The 22740-nt window shown below is 39.0% G+C and overlaps 1 protein-coding gene across 2 annotated transcripts in view; it reads left to right on the top strand.

The window, feature by feature from the left end:
• nord (neuron derived neurotrophic factor nord) overlaps positions 1 to 22740 on the top strand; it is a 254652-nt gene that overhangs the window by 82004 nt on the left and 149908 nt on the right. The gene's annotated exons all lie outside the window — the stretch shown is intronic.

The raw sequence follows: 22740 nt of genomic DNA, 5'->3' as shown, positions 1-22740 counted from the left end.
ATGTTTTCTTGCTCCCTTATTATTAATTTACGTCAATTTTCTGTGGCAGAGTGGTTATCACAGCGCGCTACGACGCCAGGCTTCCCAGATTCGAATCCCTGCCTTGGCATGGGCGTTCCTTGTGAGCGCCCATTTATCAATTCCATCCAATCAGCATAGCAGCGACGTAAATAACCGAAGTTACGACGAATGAATGATGATTAGACGAAATTCATGATGAGACAATCACAAAGGACAAGCAAAAAAAGGGAGGGATGTAATCTGCACCTCGCTCCGGCCGCCTTTACCCCACCAGTGTTGATGTGAGCTCGCAACTCCTCCCCCCCCACACACACACGTACGCAAGGTATGAAGCATTCCGGTAGGGGCAATCCATGAGTTCCGGGTGTGACAAACACACGCTTCAAATCTAAATATTTTGTAAACAAAGACATTGAGCTCATCCATATCATCATTACAGTATGCAGAATGATGACATTGTTACTGTCCTGAAGAGTGAGCTCTGTGATGAAGGTTGTTTTGGGACAATTTCAAGAAGAACTAGAGTTCCGGGTGTGACTCACATGGCGATAAGAGCTTCACCTACAACCACACAACTTGAAAACTCTGTGCATCATATTTTATTTTGGGGGGGGGGAATGTAGACTGTAACCTTTCATCCCATGTCTTTTATTCCAGCGAAAACATTTTTATTTTTACTGTTATTCATTTTTAAGAAAAGTTCCAGGTGTGACCTATGTGAATACCTCATTAATTAACTCCATTCAATACCTTATTACTCACCTAATACTTTGACTGAACAATATCAAAGGGGAAAAGGAACTCCTCAACTCAGAATTTTTAATAATAACCAAAGTATTTGTGAAAATTACAAATTTATTGAGCATTGCTTATGCACTCAAGACTTAATGTAAAAAAGACAACCTTTATCACATTTTGCACTTCTCTTTGTTAATCTTTATTCTTAAAGCCATTCAAGCACATATCAAATTAGTAACTATTTAGTGTCCCGCACTAAGATAAAATTAAGTTTAATTTAATGTTGTTTAAATAATTTTACTTTTTGAGTGGTAGGCTCACTTTTTCATGGATTGGCCTGGTAACAATTTAGGGTGGATTACACTGAAGCTTGTCCCTACAGGCTACTTTCCCAGTGGAAGATGACACAAAAATAGACTTTTCTTTTGTTTTACATTCTCTCTTTAGACGATGATGATGATGAAAAAGGTGATGATGAATATACATTTTTGTGATGCATTAACACATACCATTCTTGCACCCTTCGATGTATATGGAGGAAATACTTACCTGGGAGTTAAAAAAGGGTGTAAAAGCCCCTTGAGAAAGGTTTAAAAGTGTAAGGTTGTAAAAGGAACTGCACAAGATACACACAACACATTAAAAATGTAAAAGCACACTAAAAAAATTCTCAAGAGTGAAAAAGTTATAAACATTAGTTAAAGCACTGCTGTCATCTACCAACATGTGCCTGTGCCTGTGCTGTCATCTACCAACATGGATGATAAATCTCTGGAAAAGATAAAACTTTGTTTGGGGAGATTAAAATCTGTACACTCGAGAAGTATGTGTCGAACATTTAGGATGACATAACAGGCACGGCACACCGGAGGGTCCAGACTTGCAGCAAGTGACCATGGGTGAAACGACTGTGCCTAATTCGAAGCTCAGTTAAAGTTACTTTCTTCTCGACGAGAACGACCGCACGAGGGCACGTCAAAGCACCAATGGTATGGCGGGTTTGATAGCGCTAAGCTTGTTCCGCGTTATTAAAGAAACGCTCGTATCATGATCGGGATTCGAACCCAGAAACTACGTTGACATGGTCGTGAATCATGCACCCAACGCACATAATCCAATATACGCGCATGAATATCAGCAGATTTTTCAAGGAATTACTGATTCCTCAACAGTCAAAATTGATTTTTATTCAATTTGTGGATTTCTTTGGTGGAATCCTGCACAACGTTAGGAATGACGTAGATCAGTCTGAAACACTCAACTTTTTTACTGAAAGATAAAAAGCGTAGAAGAAATTTACATTTCACGCTGTGATATTTAGTAGCACGTTCATTGCAAGCAAAATATATTAAGAAAGGAAATATGGAAAATCGATATAGGGTAACTTGGGGTGACTCAGGTCACGGGGTGAATAGGGTCACTTTTGAAATTTTCTCTCCCAACTTAAAACCAAACGAACTGAAGGAAATGTTTCGATCTGGCAGTGAAGTTTGGAACTTATAGTATTTGTTGAACGTAGAAGTTACCAAGAAGTAGTGTATTTGGAGCTGACAAAAACTACAAATAATACCTCGAGGAAAACCGTGTTTTAAATTGGCTATGTGTATTTATTTGCGTTGTACTGTACTACATGCGATACTTTAAAGACCGTTTGTGTATAATTTAGTTGTTCTAGAAGAGATTATAAGATTTACCGCCATCTTTGTCGTTGAAACAGTGTATCCAACTGTTGAAAAATGTTACACTTTTTGGCGAATAGAGTCACGAAAATCGGGTGAATAGGGTCAACACAAGATATACCCATTTGCCCTGAAAGAGGCTTCTAAATTAATTTGTCTCCCATAGATGGAGAAATATAAGAGGAAATCGTCAACTTCGTGGAATGAGAAGGACATGTAGAAAGCGATTAAGGCATTTATGGAAGGTAGGAACCAACGACATGCCGCAGTACTGCTTGGCATTCCTTATTATTCGTATCTCCAAAGAAGAATACACAGAGTGGCCAGGACAAATCCCTAAGAAAAAGAGGATAAAGTACTTTTACCGTGAAGAAGAATGAACTGGTATCGCAGTTACTAAAATTATATTCGTGTGGTTTGCCTCGACCCCAGTGATAGGGGAAAGGTTGCATTCCAATTTGTCAAGTCACCCGCACGCTCTCATCATCATCATGTTCAGAGTCGGAAATCGTCAGTGATGAAGGAAACGATACTGTTTGTATGTTCTGTAATGTGAAGTACTAATACAACGATCATGTTCCTGTGAAATTGGTTGATTGTGTACAGTGGCAAGAAAATCTTAAGATTCTTATCACAGGAAATATGCGACTGCACAAGGGAGAATAAAGTTTATTTGTGAAAAATGTGCGAGCAAAATATAAGGTCCTACACTCTGAACATAAGATTTGTAATGGAAATTATAATAATTTACTAATAATTACTAATAATACACATTTCAACGTTAGGTAACTGACTCGATTCACCCTTACATGTGACCCGATTCACCCGAACTCTTAAGGGTGAATAGGGTCATGCAGAGTTGAAGTCTAAATGCTCCGGGCTAAAAAATAAGAGAAGTTAAGAAATTTATTGACTGGAAATTATAGTTAAAGGATTGCTTTATTACCATATTCTCGATTATTTTAAATTTGAATTCAACTATAGGAAATATTTACATTGTTTGATCTTTTGACCCAATTTACCCTAAGTTAACCTTCATTTTTCTGTTTTTGATACTGTACTATTGTTGAGTGTGTTAATGAAACTATAATAATTTCAGTAACTTTTCTTCAAATGAAAATAAAACATTCTGGATGTACTCTATAATTGTAACTTAAAATATTTTTATAGTCTTCGTAGCTGAATTTTGGCAATTTTTTAATGAAAGTTTGCAAAATACCATCTTCATTATTTATATACAGTTTAATGATAATTACACTATTTATGGTTTCACACGATTAGTATTTAGTACAGCGCCTTGAATAACGTAGTGTGGAAAAGGACCCAAGAAACTGGTTCTCAAGACGATGACAACATAGCTGGCAGTGCGATCCGTACAGGTGCTAATTTTGTTATGAAAGTAATGCGGCTTAGTTAGTTTTTGGAATATATTGTGTAGATTTGTTTGTCTTGAAAGGCGGTAAGTGAATTGATGGAAACAGTTATATTTGTGGAGTGATTTGCAGTCACGAAATGGCATTAATTTACACAGAAAAGTAACATAAATACGTTTTATGTGCAACGCAACATGAGCAGAAACATCGCAATGTGAGGGATGTCAAACGTTGGATTGTGTACACAAGTTTATTTTTGTATGTTAATAAAATTTATCTTCTTGTTTGGGAACACTAAACATACAAATACCCTTTTTTTTACTTGAACGATGTCCACTAGAACAACCAGGCACAAAACAGTGGCGATCATATCTTCGAGACATGGTGAAAATATAACTCAACCAACGCGTTGTTTACATTTTTCCAGTAAGCGGGAAACGAAAAGTGTCATATTTCACGCTTGCGAGTTTTTGGGCGGTACGTTAGACAACACGCGAGTGGATGTAAAGCAGATCTTTATAAAATAAACGAGTATTGTCTGTGTGAATTTCCATAAAAATAATGTTTGTGACAATGACAATATTAATGAACCTTTCAGGATAATGCATACACAATATTAATTCTCGCGGCAATTGTCATATTACGAGTTACAAGTAACAATCCATACCTATGTTTTCTTCCGTATTGTTAATAAAAAAAATGAGGAACGGGTCATGATCGACGGTTCAGAATGTTCTTTAATACTTTCGCGACTACTGTACCAAATATCATAACAATTGTCTGATACAAAGAAATGTTACAAGGAAAAGAATCAGACGTTGCAGCAAAAACTCCATTTACTTCCATTATAAGCAGACGAATGCTATGCACCTGTACCGACACCAGCGCCTCTAGCGGTATCATTTCTCAGTGGAACCTGCCAGAGAAACCAGAACCGTCCGTTTTCCACACTGCATTATTCAAGTCACTGTGTATTTAGTATATTTTTCTACACAAAAAATATTGGCTATTTTTTCCATAAAAAATATTGAATTTTAAATCCGAAAAATGTAAGTGCGTTTACAGTTTACATATTACAAATTCTTTCGTATGAATTCCCCCATCGTTACATATATTTTGTTTCCTTTCGTTTTCTTAGAGGCTAATAAACACCATTAAATGATTACGAAATGAATGTGCTTTCACGAAAAGTGATCCTGATATCTTCAAAATCCTTATGTACATTATTCTATAAATTATTATTTTAAAGTGATTTAAATCAGTGATTAAAAAAATCACCTGATTTAAATCATTCCACCTTGGTACACAGGCATTACAAACACGCTTGAGACATTTGATGTTTTTTTTTTTTAAATCTAAGGTCAAAGGCTACAGGCGGGACAAACGGACATGTATTAATTGCTATTGCAGACAGAAATTGACGATGAGAAAATCACAAAGGTCTCGAACCCGAGACCGTTAGTGCAGCACTCATCTAATCATGTTCGAATAATTCAAAGTAATCTAACCCGCCATCCCATATGGATCCCACTGTGCCATGAGAACACATAAGGGGCATGGAGGTGATGTGATCGGCACCTCGTTCCGGCAGCCTTTAACCAGGGGTTTGCCTTGTAGAGGCGCTTTATGCAGACATTGAAAAAGAAAATCTAATTAGCGAAATGTTTAGTTCTTAAGTTTTCCGTTAGATGGCAATCCTTGTTTACACTGGTATTTCGGTTAGTATTTTTCTTGCCTTTTCTATCTTTAAAGTATTAGGAGCTACTTAATTTTCTAAACGAATTTTTTATAAAATTTCGTAATATAGTTTGTGCAATATTTTGCTCGAATTTCAAGACATTTGTAATATTTGTTCTTCCCTCAACTTCTCGCAACAACCAATTTCTTATGAGGCATTGCAGAAAATTGGTAAAACAGCTTGGTATTTTATCATTGCCTTTTGATATTTTTGTCGAGTACAGAATGGGTCCAACAGGGTTTCGTTTTTGTGCTTACGTAGAAAAATTGTGCATTAATGAAATATACCAGTGGTTCTCAAACTGTGGTACGCGTACCTCAGGGGTACATGAATTACTTGAAGGGGGTACGCGATTAGCTCGGAAGACAAATGTTGAGAATACCCACACGACAACATTTTTGCTGCAGGTGTGTAGAGCATAGTTCATTGTTTCAAACTTTACAGCTTTCACGCTCAACACAATAATAAGACTGTTTTTGTCACTGACACTCTTCGTTTCATAAGGTTTTGAAATAAAATACTCGTTCGAAATCTCTACCCATTTCGTTCTTCAACTCAAAAACCCACAAACCTTTGTTACGAGCACGACTGGGAACGGTACCGAAATAGATTAAATTTGGGGACGAATCTCCGCTTGAAAGTTCCAAGTGCACAACCAGACATCAAGAAACTGTGTCAGGCTATGCAGGCATCTTTCTTACTCTGAGAACTTACAATAAAAACTCCAAAAATTGTGCTTGGCATTTTGTTTACAAACGTATTTGTGTTCTCATTTTATTTTCAAAAACTCTGGGGAAAATGTATGGAAATTACAGTTTTTTGTATATTTCTTAGCATACATGTTTCACATTTTAATTTTTGTAACTAAGCATAAATATTGTAAACGTAGGAATACCCCCCAAAAATAATAAACTTAGGATACTAATGTTTATTTGTGTACTATTTTCCCACATACAGCCCGACTGCCATTTTGCTATATTGCAGATACACGCTCCCAACATATCAAAAACGCCCCACCAATCAGGCATATAAAAAACCCTCAAAACCCACTATTTGTAGAATACCTATGGTGGGGGTACATTAGACGTTTAGTTACGACTAAAGGGTACAACGAGAAAAAAGTTTGAGAACAGCTGAAATAGGCAATAATGGTTAGTTTTATTTTTGTCGGGTACAGTGTGGCTCTACCATTTTTTTTTTTGTAATTAATAAGAAAGTTTCCATAAGAATGAAATATCCTATAATGGTTAGTTTTACGGCGCTTATTTGACAAAGTCCGAATTCATTTTTATAACTGTGAAGGCAGTTCATCCCTCTAAAACAAATCAAGGAAAAACTGTGCATAATAACAGGGAAAATTGTGAACTTTACTATAATCAATATAATAGTAATCAGTGTCTTATTCCTATTGAGCGAATGGATATACACTTGACCGATACCACTTTCAACTGATACCGATGCGATACTTGCACCGATTCCCACCTATACTGATACTTGAAAACTGTAATAGTTTAAATTTGTTCAAAATATTGATTAATATTATTGTGTAAGTATTCTACATGCATTAATTTACCTTTTTTTTTACTTTAAAATATTTAAGAATGATATCACAATATTGAATTACATGTAATATAATCCAGTTTTTTCACAGATAAATGGTGGGAAATAAGAAGAAACATCGATTTTTACATAATTTCCACGATAATTAGACTCCACGGAACTGTTGCACGCCATTTTTTCGGATCCCATGAAATACCAAAATGCCGAAAAAGTATCGGTAAATACTCTCCGATACCGATACCACGAGTTAAAATGACTTCTCGACGGGAGCGATGCTTTGCACCAATGATGGGCTTCATACCGCTAAGCTTGTTCGCCGTTAAAGAGACCCAGAAACCACGATGACGTCGTGAAACAAGCACACAACGCACAAGTAACTGGGGATAAAGCCGGCCGGGCATGATGGCGATCACATCAACACAACTATGGCCGAGAGTCAAGAACATGTGGAGCTCTACCTCCACATCACCCCATATGCCTTCATGGCATGTGTGCACATGCACCTTTCCCTTTTACTTTTACCAATATACATGCATTTGACAACAGCTCTTACCTGAAGTGTTCATTTCCAAAGAAATATTGGTTTTTTCTTATACGGTTGGAACGGTACGGTCACAAACTCTCGAACTGTTATCTTCATTGTTAATGTTATTTATGGTCTGCCCACGGAGATGTCATTTTGATCACGGCGCGTTTTGTGAGTGCCATGTTTCTTTATTGCACGTAGGCTACACCAAACACATAACCATTAAAAAACCCAATGCCAATTGTATGCATTTTGTTTCAGTGTTTTGTGTTTTTATTTTTCCGTAACTGTCTTGATATTTCTCTCCATTAACTTATAATTACTGATATTTCCCCCCCTCAGTGAACTTTCAAGTCTTGTATTCGGCATGAAAGGGGAACAGACGATACAAGCATGGTGAAAAAATAAAAATAAGATCTGAGAAGGATTCTGCTTCGGGAACTCGAGATTCAACAACTACATTTTAAACATTAAAAAGAAATAAACAATGAACATTACAGTTCGAGAATTTGGGACTGCCTCATGGTTAACATACTAATATACAGAAGAGTTGAAATTTATATATTTCTCATTGTAAACTTCTTTGGTGAAATCCTGCACTAGTTTTGAAAGACGTAGACCAGTCTCAAACACAGAAAGATGTCTCTCAAAATTTGTACATCCGCGCCTAGAAGAAATTTCCGTTCTACATGATGTTAGTAAGTATACAGGGTGTTATTTTAATGCCGCCCACGGACCACGGAAACATTTAGAGGACATCATAACAAACAACATTTCTCAGTAACATTTTTCTCGTTGGTGCATCATTTCGGCGCTACAGTCGTTCAAAAAAGCTAGTTATGCCGCCTGAATGCTGGCAACCACACATAACATTTGATTGCATTTGTGACGTCATATTACGTCGTGAAGCGATGCATTTCAGGGTTGCCAGGAACACTCATATTCTGTGAAAAATGACATAGCTATAATCAGCCACATTATGTACCTTAGAAGAAAACGAGAAAACACGTTCTTTAACCTAACAGGAAGTAAACAAACGATACGAAAAATGGTAGAAAGAAAATACTTGTAGAAGTATTCAAGTGGAAGTGGTCATATCGAATTTTGTCTCAGCTTACATGTAAATTATCTGCAAATCTAGTTATCAAGTTGGTATCTACAAATCAGTCCATTCAGTCTATCCTTCTGATTGTAGTTGTCTGTGACACACTGAACAGATGAAAAATTTGAAATGAAAGAACTCAAAATTCCAAAGGTAAGCATCACATAATACAGAGTGTCCGAAAAGTCACGCAACCCGGTGTTTACGACCGTATAACGGAATAGCGAAACGGAATGAGAAGAAACGCTTTCTGCCAAGAGAATGCCCTGTATATTGGGAAAATTTAGAGAGACAAACTTATGTAAGAACATGCGTGTTTTAATAACAAATAAGCAAAGTGTTGCCAAAGGCGGAAAAAAAATATTTGCAAATCGTGTATATTGATGCACAGAACTCACTGAGGTAAATTATTGCAACATTTCACAATACCAACGAACAATTTGGATGGCCATCTAATGAATTTGACAGAAAAAGAAGTTTGACGAAGTTTCAAAAACATTGCAGAAGGGAATAAATGGGCTGTTCCAAAAATCCGATGTTTTCACAATATTACGAGGGACACTGGCAACACTGTTGGTGTCACGTGTCACTAACAGATGTGTTTCACCTCAGGCTATCACACTAAGGCACTTTTAACGACAAAGGAGAAAGTTGGTTATTCTCGAACATATGCAATAAATTACATACACCTTGCAACCCTGAAATGTGGGTATCCCTACAAATTAAAGCAAATGTTCGAAGTGTCCACCATTTTCTTGGATACATAAGTTGGTTCGCTTGATCATGTTCTCAGATACCTTCCTGAGGGTTGCAGCACCGATATTATTAATTTCCTGTGTAATGTTTAATTTCAGCTCCTCCAATGTACTGGGTCCCGTTTGGTATACTTTCCCCTTTAAGTAACCCCACAGAAAAAATCTCCAGATGTTAAATCGGGCGAGCGACTGGGCCATAAATTCTTGGATATTAGACGATCACCAAAAAATTATCTCAGCATACGAAGAGATTCATTAGATGTATGGCAAGTTGCTCCATCTTGTTGTAGTCAAACATCACGTTCGTCTTCTTCCAGGAGAGCAACGAATTGCATTATGAGATCCCCGTACACAGCAGTATCCACTGTTGTCTCAAAGAATAACGGTCCTACAATACGACGTCGCGATATTCCACACAATACACCGATTTTCGGAGAGTGCAAGGGTAGTTCATGCAACTGATGTGGGTTTTCTGTCGACCAATGCCTGGAATTTTGGCTGTTGACATACCTATCCAATTGAAACCACATTTCAGGGTTGCAAGGTATATGTAATTTATTGCATATGTTCGAGAATAACCAACTTTCTCCTTTGTCGTTAAAAGTGCCTTAGTGTGATAGCCTGAGGTGAAACACATCTGTTAGTGACACGTGACACCAACAGTGTTGCCAGTGTCCCTCGTAATATTGTGAAAACATCGATTTTTGGAACAGCCCATTTATTCCCTTCTGCAATGTTTTTGAAACTTCGTCAAACTTCTTTTTCTGTCAAATTCATTAGATGGCCATCCAAATTGTTCGTTGGTATTGTGAAATGTTGCAATAATTTACCTCAGTGAGTTCTGTGCATCAATATACACGATTTGCAAATATTTTTTTTCCGCCTTTGGCAACACTTTGCTTATTTGTTATTAAAACACGCATGTTCTTACATATGTTTGTCTCTCTAAATTTTCCCAATATACAGGGCATTCTCTTGGCAGAAAGCGTTTCTTCTCATTCCGTTTCGCTATTCCGTTATACGGTCGTAAACACCGGGTTGCGTGACTTTTCGGACACTCTGTATAATGTAGATTCAGGGAATTATGAGGCAAGTGACAAAAATGGTTGAAAAGCAGGGATATAAGTAGTAATAATACAAGCTCTCCAACGACTGTGTTTATCTATGCACCAGATACACATGTAATAGTTTGCAGAACAGGGCAGTATATTCTCTACTGATGCATAATTAGATTGTTACTGTGGTTGTATGTGTTTTAGCCGTAATGTAACAACGTGAACCTCGGATACTTCCGTTATCAGCACAAAAGTACCACAAGGCATCTGGACACAAACATGTAGATATCAACCTTGCAACGAGATTTGCAAATATTTGACATGTAGCTGGGCATAAACAGCCAAAATTTGTGTGTTCCTTGCAACCCTGCCGTGCGCTGTTTCGCCGCAGGAAATGACGTCACAGATACGATCAAATGTTGTGTTGGGTTGCCAGAATCCAGGCGGCAAAAATGCTGGCAACCACACATAACATTTGATTGCATTGTTTTGATGTAAAAAGCTATTTAACACTTTAGCTGCCACGGGCATGCGAATTGTCTGTAGCATGCACAGTTGTACCGCCGGCCGGTCAAGTTTGTGTTTTCCCAAAAAGCCAGTTGACCCGCTGGCGGTCAAGGGGCCGTTAAATTTGAATTTATCATAATTTGTAAGGCTCTCTGGGCAGATAATTGTAGAGTCAATGAGGCGTTCTGGGAATAGTATTTTAGTTCTACAAGCACAATATTTTTTATTATTACTATTATTTATTCATTGTATGGTAACAGTTCGTTATATCGGAGACACATTTCTTCATTTTTTACAGAAGAAACTACTTACGGAAATGAGTTTCTCCAAGTTTTTCCAACGTTCGTCGAGGTATTTTCTTTCATCGTGGAATCTATTTGACCGGGAAATCATGTATTTTTCAACAGAAATATCTCACCGACGCACAATTGCCATTGCTTTCGCTACGTGAACTGCATGCTGCGTACGTTTGATGACGTAAGCCCCTGTCAGTGATTCCAACCCCTTTTTTTTACTATGCTTGCACTTTTTTTCACTATGCTTGCCTATCCTAACCAAACCTAACCTAACCTTATCGGAAATGGTTCGTGATGCTATCCGTGAATGGTTCGTGGGGCTATCCGGGAATGGTTCGTGGGGCTATCCGTGAATGGTTCGTGGGGCTATCCGTCAGCTACCCGTGCATAATGTAAAATTTTCACACGTGACGAACACGATAGTAGGTATTTTTCGGTGAAGAAGGTTGGAAACACTGCATATTCAGAACTTGAGTCATATTGTGTGTTACAGAAGCGAAGAAAGGAATAAAAAAAACCTCTATATGTGAAAAATTGCGTTTGTTTTCGTGTAAAAAGCATAATGGCACCTTAAACTATGTTCCGCAATACACAATTGGTAAGTACGAACCATGTGAAACACAAAATATCCGATTTTAATGTGTCTCCGATATAACGAACTGTTACCCATTTTATTTATTATATTTTTTATGATTATTGATTATTGTTTTCTTTAGTACTAGCTAAAATATTTTTGCGTAAATCAATTATTTCCTCTTAATTTTTCTTTCAAGAAAAAAATGTTGTCGAACTCCGTGGTGGAGTTGTAAGCACAGCGCGCTACAATGCCAGGGGCCAGGGTTCGAATCCCGGTTCGGACATGGATATTTGTGTTTGCCCAATATGAATGCAGAGAATTTAGAGAAAATTGACATGTGTGAAACTTGAGAAAAGCGTGATAAAAGACGATTCTACTGCTTAGGGGGTATTTCTTTTACCCAAATGAAACTCGGTAGGGCATCTGACTGTCACGCGGGAAACCGGGTTCGATTCCTGAGGTGGGAGGTCGGAATTTTTCAGGCTTTGTCCTCCACCAAGCCTGAAATCAATGGGTACATGGTAGCAACCCTGGGGGGTAAGGGCGGGCAAAGAGTGTAGCTGATCACATCACCTCGAAAATGGCCGAGATCGAGAATATGTGGGGCCCTACCCTCACATCTCTAAATATGCTTTCATGGCGCAGTGCTTTGTGCACGGGGCACTTTACCTTTTTATTTTACCTATTTTTCTTATTTTTGTTTGCATATTTACATATCTTTTATTTATCATATAGTATTTATAAAACATTATTCTCATTTACAGTATAAATTTATTGCACACTAAATACAGTAAAACCTCATTAATCCGGATCCGGATAAGCCGGACTTCGCTTAATCCGGACAGGCAAAAGGAAAAAAAAAGAAGCTGAATGTAAGGTTTTAAATTGGCTAGAAGCACTGCATTGTCGTATTACTTTACATTTTACTATCCTGTATAGTGTATATAGACCTATGCCCTTTAAATACACCATAGTAAACGTGTTTTGTTGCTATAAACGGAGTTTTAATGCACGTTCTATGTTATTTTGGGTTATTTCAGTTAATCAGGACTTCCGTTAAACCGGTCAACTTATCCCCCCATTAGTCCGTTTTAACGAGGTTTTACTGTACTTTTCATTACGTTTTCTTCCACTTTTTATCACAATTACTAGGAATTGTGCAATGAAATGCTTCTAGTATCAATACAATACTACATATTAATACAGGAACTAAGGAAGTAAATAAGACTATATTACTGAAGATGAAATTTTGGCCTCCTGGGCACGTCAACCGAAATCCCTGCTGGTTTGCTAGTAAAGCATACGCTTGTACCGCCGGCGGTGCATGTGTCAGCTACAAAGGTAGAAACTCTTCTGCCTTCTTTCACGAGATAAGCAAGTGGAAGTTGTTTTATTTTGCTATTGTCGATGGTTTTTGTTACTTCTGCCTCTCCAGCTTCTCATTTTTGTGTGGTCCCTAGGCTTTTCCAAGTGATACATGTCGCGTGTCGCTTTGGTCTGAAAGCTTCCGAACATTCAATCCTGTCGGCCACAAGGGCGGCTGTTTATTGATATCACAGGGGAAGTTGCCTAGGCGATAATATCGTCTAGACAGTACGCAAGGAGCACTGCACCTTAGCGGTCAGAAATACCAACTATAAAAGCAATTACGCATGCAACGAGTCAGTGTGGGCAATCTCCCGCAGGAAAGCGGACCGATGCGTTTAATGCCGATAAAAGTGTCACTCTCTACTTCATCTCACTTTGACCTTCAGCCAAACACTCACACGTGCGCCCCCTATGAAAGCGTTTGGTTTACACGAACGTTGCCAATTGGCTGGCTCTCCGCCGTCAGGAAGTCGAATAAAGCAGGTATTGGTCCACGCCCAACGTTGGCTCGAGTTTGTGTGCTAAGACAACGAAAGGTTGAACTGCGAACTCTTACGAAGCTGGATTTATGTTCTTTTCAATCTCTTACTTTGCTACTGTCGGTCTTACTTTCCCAGAGTAACCGAGCTGTAGTGTTACTTTGTTGAATCATCCGTCAGTTGAAAACGTAACCAAGTTACAATTGCCTGATTGAAAAAGTGACTGAGAAATAGTTATCGAGTTGCTTCGTTGAAATAGTAAATGCGATAGGAAGATTTCAGACCGAAGCGACACGGAGAATTCAGACCGAGGCGACAAGCTGCGCGGGCTCATGCGTGTACAATAGACAGAGGCGACACGATGAACGGTATTGAGAAAAGAGAGCGGTCCGAGCGAGAGGCAAGCGACAAGAGACACGTCGGTTTTGGAAGGTTGCATATACAGCGTGTCTCAAAATGTACTTTACAACATTGATGTCATAGAGCACAACTTGTAATTGCTATAGAGGAATATACAGGGTGGTGCAAAATTCAGTTCCCCGAAACGGTCACAAACACGCTACGTTTGCCAGTTGTTCATCTCCTCCTAAACCATTCCTCACAAACCGAAATTGCAAGGCAACTCCAAATATCACTGTGAATTATTTCGATCATTATTTCCTCATTGCGTCAGTAGTTCCATGGGTCAACTGACTTATGCGCCACCCTGTACTTTGCTGTATGTGATTCACCAACGCCTAAATTATTTCTTGTCAGGTGTTGACACTGGGCCTTAGACGTGAGAGATGTCCTGGATAGGACATTTCGAGCACATTGGATTCGAGAAGATGGTCAAATTGCCTGGTCTCCAAGATCTCCTGACGTTACACCCCTGGACTTTCTGGGGCTATGTCAAAGACACAGTGTACATTAATGTTGATGATTTGAAAGCCAGAATAAGAGCTGCCATTGCCACAGTTGACAGGGAAACGTTAGAGAGGATATGGACAGAGTTAGAATTTCGATTAGATATACGCGCCACCAGAGGCGCGCATGTTGAAGTGGTCTAATGCACAATAAAACTTCATGCGTTGGTGAATCAAATGGGGCATGATATGTTTCTTTATGTCAGTTGCAAGTTGTGCTGTATGACATCAAAGTTGTAAAGTACATTTATGGACACCCCGTATTTTTTATGGTTGGTTTCCAAGCGCACGTATCTCTTCTCGCCTCGGTCTGATATCTCCCATGCAGTTACTTGGTCCAGAAAGTAATAGGCTACACTTGCTTGGTAGTAAGGTGGCTCAGATAGCAATACAGTTACTTGAAGAGTAAGTCAATTTTAAAATTTGCTGGACAGGTGAGTTTCTAGGATTACATTCCATAACAATATCAATTTTCTTCACGAATGACTATGCAAGAATAAATTAGGAAATTATTTATAACCTCCTGTGCTTGTTCGGTTAGTTAATTTCACGAGGGCGGGGGAGGGGGAGGGGATGCATAGTATTGGGTTGATGCATAAGTTCGTAGCGTTTGTGTTTGGTATGGCAACTGGCCCCCGTGGCGGAGTGGTTAGCACATCGCGCTACTACGCCAGGGGTCCCGAGTTCGAATCCCGGCATGGGCATGGATGTTTGTGAGTGTCACCATAATTGATGTTTGTTCATCATATCATCACTCATCCTCATCTTCGCAAATTAGCCAAAAGTGGCACAAAAAGCGAAGAAGAATAAAGCAAATCAATCAATCAATCAATTTTGTATTGGAGAATTTGTTTATCGTTTAATGTTCATCAATTGGAGTGGCATTGTTGTGCTTGTGAATACGCATTGAATTTTACAGATTTGAAGAAAGACGGTGTTATATATGGGCTAAAGAACAATATGTGTCTAGTGGGGGAAAAAACAACATTTCCGACATATTCTTCTGTCTGAGTTTAACATAGGGCAGTGGAGGTGACTCTAAACATTTGTCCCTTGTACGGGGAGAATGCCAACGCGAAAAGCAGGGCAAGAAAATTGTTTTGTCAGTACAAAGAAGGCATTTTTGACAGAAGCGTTTCTCTACGTTCAGGAAGACCATCGGGCTTTAATGAAGACGGTTTAAACGCTTTAATCCACGAGGATCCACATCAGTCGACTCGAGAATTAGCAAATGTGATGAACTGTGACCATTCAACCATCGTGCGTCATTTGCATTCCATGGGCAAGGTTCAGGATACCGCACGCTTCAAATGAAAACAACCGAATCAGCCAGTAGGCCAGGAAGTGCTGCGGCACGATAATGCACACCCACACTCCGCTATCATGACAAAAGCAGATCCGTGAAGACAGCCCCACTCATAACGGCACAAATTATAGGACATATTCTCAAATTTTGTGCTATTAAAATAGGCAATCAAAAAATTATTGCTACCTTAATATAGCAGAAAAATGAAAATGTTTCTGAGTGAAGCAAATTACGAAACATGTGCTAAGATTTAGTACTAAATTAGTGCTGATCAACCCGCATGAAACAAATATTAGTTCTATTAATAAAATAAAGTTATTAGTGATTAATTGATTTCTTTCATCTCTGCCGCCTGTGAAGCTAGCCCCACCCACAAAACCCAAAATCTTTAAATCCCACGCCAAGATTTAGTGCTCAATTAGTGCTGATCAACCCGCATGAAAGAAAAATTAGTGTTATTAATACAAGCAAGTTATTAGTGATTAACTTGATATCTTTGATCTCTGCCGCCTGTGAAGCTAGCCCCACCCACAACTCCCAAAATGTTTAAATCCCACGCCACGATTTATTTCTCAATTAGTGCTGATCAACCCGCATGAAAGAAAAATTAGTTATATTAATACAAGCAAGTTATTAGTGATTAACTTGATTTCTTTCATCTCTGCAGCCTGTGAAGCTAGCTCCACCCACAAAACCCAAAATGTTTAAATCCCACGCCAAGATTTAGTGCTCAATTAGTGTGTCTTTTGTTCGTCTCAAATTAGTATCAAATAAAAATATTTTTGCCACGGTGAGAGAAAGCTATATACTTATGCATCAACCCAATATTTCCGAGAGGGAAGTTGTGCCCATGGAGATTTCCGGGGGGGAAAACGCACCTCTAGAAGATTTCCGAAAGGTAAAGTACAACCCTTTTATATTTCTGAAAGGAAACGTGTACGCTTTGGAAATTCCCGAAACGAAAGATCCACCCCTTGGAGAGCGTATACAATTGAAATTATAACTCCATTAAGCCTTGTTTCCATGATTATGAAAAACTAAATATGCTGACCAAGGCAGTAATTTATTTTATTAAAAACATAAACTAACGTAACGTTTCAACCTTCTAGCAAGGTCTTCTTCAGACTCTGTATCAAGTACAAAAGTAACCAGATACAACAAGAAGGGTAATATATATACACAAACATTACTCCCTCCAGACTATTTAGAAAGTTGTTTGGAACTTTCTAGCAGATGACTTTCACTTTCCAACTTTACTTTCACCTAAAAGGCTAAACACAATTACTTCCATATAGAATGTGGTTGGACTTTTTAATCTCACGCTCTTTTCCCTTCATTTTTCTTCCTTCTCCTCTCCTCTTTTTCTCTTGTCCTTTCCACTCTTTCCAACATCTTCTTCCATTCTTTGTTTAACTTCAGTCCCCCATTCCAGTTCATTGTGTCTTCTTCGCCTTTCTTCTCTATTTCCTTGGCTTCCTTCCATTTTCTCACTAGCATTCTCTTCTCCCTTCCTATTTGCTTAGCCTCATTGAATATAATTTTAATGTGACAATAATTTAAGACACGTGTATGTAAAAGATTCGCCTTGGTAGTTTCAGCCCACAATCATCTATTTTATTTTCATATATCACTGTGTACTGGTGATATATTTTAGCATGGAGAGAGGGTGACTGTTCACTTGAGTTTCAATTTCATTTCGTCTTTCACTTCACGATCCATATGAAGGCGCACCATCACACACAAATTGCGTTTCTACGGGTTCTACGGGTTATAAAGTTGTGCCCGTCGAGACTTTCTAGAGCAAAGTTGTTCCGTCGAAACTGTCCGAAGCAAGGTTGTGCCTGTAGAGACTTTCAACAGGGAAGTTGTACCAATCAAGACTTCCCAAAGTAAAGCTGTGACTGTCGAGCTTCCCTGGAGCAAAGTTGTACTGTCGAGACTTCCTACAGCAAATATGTGCCTGTGGAGACTTTCTAGAGCAAAGATGTGCCCGTTTAGACTTCCTAGAGCAAAGATGTGCCCGTTTAGACTTCCTAGAGCAAAGATGTGCCCGTTGAGACTTCCTAGAGGAAAGTTTTTTCCCCTTGAAGACTTCCTAGAGCAAAAATGTGCTCGTGGAGACTTCCTAGAGGAACGTTATGCTCGTCGAGACTTCCTAGAGGAAAGTTGTGCCCTTGAAGACTTCCTAGAGGAAAGTTTTTTTCCCTTGAAGACTTCCTAGAGCAAAAATGTGCTCGTGGAGACTTCCGAGAGGAAAATTGTTCTCGTGGAGACTTCCTAGATGAACGTAGTACCTGTGGAGTCACGTCAGTCAGTGGAACAAGGCAGAGTAAAAGTTATGCCGGAATCGGATCCGATGTTACCATAGGTAAGCGAAACTAATTTGCGCATAGGTGCCTGTCAAGACTTGCAACATGCAAATGCCCGGGGGAATTTTCGTGATAGTTGTTTATAATTACAGTTTATATTAATATTGTTTGGGATAGATTAGTGTATGTATTATTATTTGTGTTATCAATGTGTGAAAATTTGTGTATCTTAAGTATTCATTATACTTGTCGCCACTAGGTGGCAGGACAGTGCAGACTCTGCTTCGGAGACTGTGCAGGGCGTGGTACTTATCGGGAAATACCCGCACTGTACGAGAGAACAGCGAGAGACATTGCTACACGGTGGTCGACTCCATTCCAATGTAGTCCAGTGTCAGTGTACATTAAATAGTGTATATAATCAGTCCAGTGTTTAAATAAGAAACGCAACATTTTATGGTCATCTCCGGGCAGGATTAGTTTACCAAGTGAACAATCTCTGTGAGATATGACGTGTTACGCATCACAACAAACGTCTCAACTCGCCCGCCATGGAAAGAACGAGTTCTTTCGCGCGGTATCGAAGTGACTTTGTATGCAGTGTTCCAGTTACAGATGTGTACTGACATTCGTACTTACGTCAATATATGGTTGCATGTTATGTGCTCAATCGTAGAACTTTCTGTGTCACAGTACTTATTACGTATTACGTGTAATTTTCGATTACAACCGTTACGCGTGTGGTTTGAACAGACATTCCGTATTGTTATATCGTGCGTACGTCGAGTGTTTTGTTACAAGACCGAATTATACACGGTTGTATTCAGTGGACAATAAGTTATCTGCTACGATAACTCATCACGGGACTCAGTATCATAAATTTGGACAGTTTCAAGCATCCACTACAGTATCCTGCTGTCGGCTGAAGTGACGTCATCGCCAACACCCAGGGAAGCTTCAGGTCAAGGTCAGTAGTTAGATAGGCTCGCACCATATTTTGTTTACTCTTTCCTCACGTGCTATATTTCCTACATATCTCGCCCTCTTTCCTTCGCGATGGATGAAGAAGAGAAAAGAGTGTTGATACGCAAGAGAGCTGGATTTAGGGGCCAGTTAACACGAACACAAGCATTTGTTAATTCCTTTGAAGATACGGGGGAAGTTCAAGAAGTAAGGGTCCGTTTACAGAATTTAACACCTTTGTGGGAAAAATATGATGATGTTCAAACACGTTTAGAAGTAGAAGATATAATCGAGAATCACGAACCTCACAGGGAGGATTTTGAAGAAGTTTACTACAAGGTACGGGGTAAAATGGAATCCATTATAGAGAAACATAAACAAGCACAAGCTGCACCTACAGATGGATCGGATGTTGTAAACAATGCTTCATCATTAGGCACCAAGCACATCAAATTACCGACGGTATCTTTACCCACGTTTCACGGTAATTATCAGGATTGGTTAGCATATTCAGATGCATTTCAGGCTATGGTTCACACAAATGACAATATTCCTAAAATACAGAAATTCCACTACTTGCGTTCATCATTGGAATCTGAAGCAAGAACACTTATCGATACTTTGCCCATGACTGATTCAAATTACGATATTGCATGGCAATTGTTGAAAGATAGGTATGAGAATAAACGACTGATAGCAGCAAGTCATGTCAATAACATCTTGCATGTGAACGCAATTAACAAGGAAAATGCCACAGAATTACGTCAGTTCATCAATGACGTCACCAGTAACTTAAATGCTCTTCGAGCTCTTGAATTACAAACACCGTTAGAAGATGTTATTTTGATACATCATTTTTTGGCTCAACTTGATTCTCACACAAGAAGGGAATGGGAATTAAGCCATACCGATCAGTCGTTCCCTACACTAAAGGAACTGTTCACCTTTCTAGAACAAAAATGTCAAGCTTTGGAATCAATGAAGTCGGTTCACGTAAACAAAAATGTTAATGAACACAAGGTTAGCCCTAAACAGAAACACATCCGTCAGTCAAATTCTTACCTGACAACTACAAATACACAATGCTATTTTTGTAAATTAGCACATTCCTTATATTCATGCAAGTCTTTTGCAGGCGCAAGTCTGAAGCAGAAACAAGAGTGTGTGCGCAACAACAAACTTTGTTATAATTGTCTCAGATCGAATCATAATTTTAGGAACTGTACTTCAGGTAATTGTAGACGCTGTGGATTGAAACACAATTCACTGTGCATCCAGACGAAGGCGGTAAACGAGGAGGTCCTCTAAGGCAAGACCAACCAAGGAATGACTCACCAGACATGAGGAATGAAGCTGCAAGGACAACTTCAGTACAATCTTCATACTGCACATTTAAGAGTAAACCAAGATCACACGTTCTGCTATCAACAGCTTTAGTAGAAGTCGTCGATTCTAGGGGACAGCCACATACATGTAGAGCTCTCAGTCAAATTTCATCAAGGAAGATCTTGTTCAGAGACTACAGTTACGAAAGCAGAAAAATCATATTCCAATCAGAGGAATCAATAATGTTTCATCGGAAGCCAAGCACAGTGTAGACATTCAGCTGCGCTCAAGAGTGTCAGACTTCCAGACTTCACTTACTTGTCTGATACTCCCACGCATCACAGGGAACGTACCTTCTCAAGTTATTCATCATGAACATTGGAACCTACCAACCGACATTGAGTTAGCAGATCCAGATTTCTACAAACCAGAAGGGATAGATCTACTAATTGGATCGGAACTTTACTTGCACTTACTTCTTCCTGAAAAACAAACGAGAGATGAAAACTATCCTGTTCTTCAAAACACTGAATTAGGTTGGATTTTAGCTGGTCGGATGGAACAGCCTGTAGAACCTAGTACACCCACAGTAGCATGTTTTGTACGCATGGAAGACAATTTGGATTCTCAATTACGGCGTTTTTTCGAGTTGGAGGAAATGTACTCGAAACTAAAAACAGCTGAAGAAGTAGCTTGTGAAAACCACTTCGATCAACACACCACCAGAGATGAAACAGGGCGTTTCATTGTTCGTCTCCCATTTCGATCAGATCATATAGAGCTAGGACATTCATACAACCAGGCATTATTCAGATTACATCAGTTAGAGAAGAGGTTTCAACAACAACCAGAGTTGAAAGAGGAGTATGGCAGAATACTCGAGGAGTATGAAATGTTGGGACACATGAAGCCAGTACAACCAGATCCAAATGAAGCTGATGACGTGTCATACTATTTACCACATCATCCAGTATTCAAACCTAGCAGCAGCAGCACGAAGACCAGAATTGTTTTTGATGCATCAGCAAAAACAACAAATGGAGTCTCATTAAACGATATACTGATGGTCGGTCCAACCACACATGACGATCTCCAGTCTATAGCTCTTCGCTTCAGAACGCACAAGGTTGTATTTACGGCAGACGCCGAGAAGATGTTCAGACAAATTCTGATTCATCCAGATGACACTAAGTTTCAACGCATACTTTGGAGAAAATCTACAGATATGCCAGTACAAACGTTCGAGCTCACAAGAGTCACATTTGGTTTGGCATCATCACCATTTTTGGCGACCAAAACATTGCAGCAGTTAGCTGAAGAGGAAGCAACCAAGTTTCCGAATTCATCCAAAGTTTTACAACGAGATGTTTACGTTGATGACCTCCTCACTGGAGCTAACAGTATTGAAGAAGCTAGACAATTGCAAGAAGAACTAATCGATTTACTGAATTCAGCAGGATTCACTTTGAAGAAATCGTGTTCTAATCATCCAGAACTTCTTGAAGCAGTACCAGCTACTCATAGAGAAATGCAACTACCATTTCAGTTTGACAAGGGAGCAAACGTTACAGCTTTAGGCCTCACATGGGATCCAGTCACCGATAAATTGCAAGCAAATAACAAGGAGATAGTGTCATGTTATGAAGACAACATCACTAAACGACAAGTAGCTTCTATTGTCGCATCAATCTTTGATCCTTTGGGACTAGTGAGTCCAATAGTAATTTCTTACAAGATATTTCTACAACAATTATGGTTCCATAACATGGAATGGGACGATAAGTTACCAGAGCAACTCAACATGGAGTGGAAACGTTTGTTTCAACAGTTACCAAACATTAATCAGATACAAGTTAACAGATTTGTGCTAGTTCAAGGAAAAGTGGTTGACATTCAACTCCACGGATTTTCAGATGCATCGCAAGTTGCATATGGCTGTTGTTTGTATCTTAGATCAACAAATGAAAATGGTGAAACCACTGTACATTTACTTTGTTCACGTTCGCGTGTGGCACCTATAAGAAGGATCACTCTTCCTCGTCTTGAATTGTGCGCTGCTTTGTTGCTGGCGAAACTAACACACAAGGTGTTACAACTACTACAATTGAAAGTCAGTAGAATCAATCTATGGACCGATTCGAGGATCGTACTGGCGTG

The sequence above is a fragment of the Lepisma saccharinum genome, chromosome 20 (genome assembly GCF_977018435.1).
Source record: "Lepisma saccharinum chromosome 20, izLepSacc3.1, whole genome shotgun sequence".
NCBI lineage: Eukaryota > Metazoa > Arthropoda > Insecta > Zygentoma > Lepismatidae > Lepisma > Lepisma saccharinum.
Note: the sequence above shows the minus strand (reverse complement) of the source record. Positions and strands in the feature narration are given on the sequence as shown.